This window comes from Mandrillus leucophaeus, unplaced genomic scaffold, assembly GCF_000951045.1.
Source record: "Mandrillus leucophaeus isolate KB7577 unplaced genomic scaffold, Mleu.le_1.0 Scaffold597, whole genome shotgun sequence".
NCBI lineage: Eukaryota > Metazoa > Chordata > Mammalia > Primates > Cercopithecidae > Mandrillus > Mandrillus leucophaeus.
In genome coordinates, this window is record NW_012106441.1 from 1,092,598 (window position 1) to 1,094,929 (window position 2,332).

The following is a 2,332-nucleotide window of genomic DNA, read 5'->3' on the forward strand; positions in this document are numbered from 1 at the left end:
GTTAGACTACAAAAAATTACAGGTGAATTCTTTGGCAGCTTAAGCCTGTTTTCATAGCTCAGGCATTGTTTGGGGGAAAACAGTTAGATTTCGAAGGGAATTTTCAAAATTCTCATGAAAGACCTTCAGCAGAATTGTGGATCTTCAGTGTGCATGTACTTTTCATAACTCCTGTCTATAACAATCCACATTTGTGAGGAATGGCTGGCTGATCAATGTCACCAGTTTGAGGATGTAGGGGACTGTGGTATGTAGCCATGATATTCCCAGCTCATGTGTGGTTGTTGGCCAAATTTGAAGCAAAGAGATACAGCTTCATTCATACTTACATGTCGTTATTCCATTATTCCATTCTCACTGTCACTGTCAGATAAATCTTCGACTGTGAATATCACATTTCCCCGCTGTGGTACATTGTATTTGCAACTTCCAAAATGAACTAGTTCATAAACTACATTCTAAGTTGCTCATTCCGAATATATTTTGAAGTCCAGGCCCTCCACCACAGTGCTTCAGGTACAGCCCAGAGTGTTTACACATTTAGTCTCCAGACTAAAGCAGGGCTTTTTCCATTGACTACTACTAATGGCCAATCGTTTTTGCTCAATTTGCATTGAGCTCAGAAAATTATTAACTGTCAAGGCCTGGTTAAAGCCTACTTTTGGGCTTTCTCACAATGCAGAATTTGACTGGTCAATAGAAACCAGTCTGGGTATCTCTGAAATGACAGAGATACTCAGAATCATGAGCAATGAGAGCACAGTTAGAAATTCAGGAACATATATTCCAGGGCAGCAAGAAGAGACCTGTGATACAGAGCTTGTCAACTTTGTTGAAGAAATTTGCAAATATATGCATCTGTTAGCGATCAGTGTCCTGACTTAATAGGCAAGTTTAAAATTACTGATTACGCTGATGTGCTTCTGATTTCTTTTTGCAAAACAGATGAGTAGTTTTTATTCCAAAATTTGTTCCAAATCCTATTTTTTGGCAGTGTGCTAGGTTTAGTCACAGTGTGAATAAAGTATGCTCTCTATGTCTTGATTACTCTGCCTAAAATATCTCAACACAGTGTACATTTGGTCCCTCTTAGATTATTACAACTAATATTAAACATCAACAACTTTTTCTTTTAAGCTAGTGAAAAAGTTGCAATTGACACTCTTATTACCCTTATGACACCTCCCCAAACCCAAGTTCCTCTTCTCAATTCTCCACTATTTTGACTACTGAATACCCATGCTGTTACTCTCTCTAGGTCACTTCCTTTGCCTCTCAACCATTGCCTTTTGGTTTCGTGTCCCTCCATTAATGTTTAGAGGACAACTGATGTCTTTCATTCATCTTTGGATAAAGGGCACCATTATTAAATTGGCTTTGCTTTATTCCATGTGTGTCCTGGATCTGCCTCCCCTCTTAGTAGCCAAGGACACATTTCTGAGTTCTCTATCTCTATGCTTGCCAAAATGGGAAAAAGAAAACTGTTGAACCTGAAGTCTTGTAAGATACGTAACCAATTCAATCTGTATTTTTCATATAAGTGATTTTTTAGCGTCCAGTGACTCCAACCATGGAAGCTGTGGAGTAGATGAAGAGTTGTTTGCGTCTTGTGGCATTTATCTTGGGTATGGTCCATCTGTAATGAACTTGAGTCATGAGATAGAAGTCATATCATTATAAAGAGCTTAAAATGGGCCAACACGAGAATCTAGCAATAGTACAAGGTATAATGGTGCTGAGAATTTAAGACAGAACTTGACCTCAGTTATTTTCCTTTAGATCGCCAGAGGCCAGTAGCTACTTTTGCCCCTTTTGAGATAAGCATTTAAGGACGTTCCCTCAGCCATTGTTGACTCAAATTAAGCATTGCATGAAGCAGCATTCGACCCTTAGGAAAAGTTAGTTGAGTTGCCATCTTTAGGGATCTAAGATGCTGGAACAGTAAACTTTCAAAAAATGCTTTGATGCTCAGATTTAACAAAAAGTTAAAAGAAAATAAAGCCCTTAAAAACAAACCTAATACACTTATTATTGTTGTATTAGTATGAAATGTTGTTTTTTTACAAGCCTATAAGGAGAGGTAATTATTTTTGTAGCTTTCCATAGAATAAAAAGATTGATACTTTATAGTATTCTGGGAACCAGATAGATTTTGAAGTTTTGAAAAGATTCAATTGTGGTCATCATGAAGTAGTTGAGAATTGTCTAACTAGATTGGAGTATTGACTTTACAAATATTTATCAAGTACCTTCTGCATCCTTAGCACTCTGTTAGGCACTAGGATATGGGGAGCTTGTGATAGAGATGGAAAAGAGAGTGGCTTTCCCCTCA

General features: G+C 37.7%; 1 protein-coding gene across 1 annotated transcript in view; it reads left to right on the plus strand.

The window, feature by feature from the left end:
• The window catches only part of ARL15 (ADP-ribosylation factor-like 15), a 476,557-nt gene that overhangs the window by 326,597 nt on the left and 147,628 nt on the right, over positions 1-2,332 (plus strand). The window lies entirely within an intron of this gene.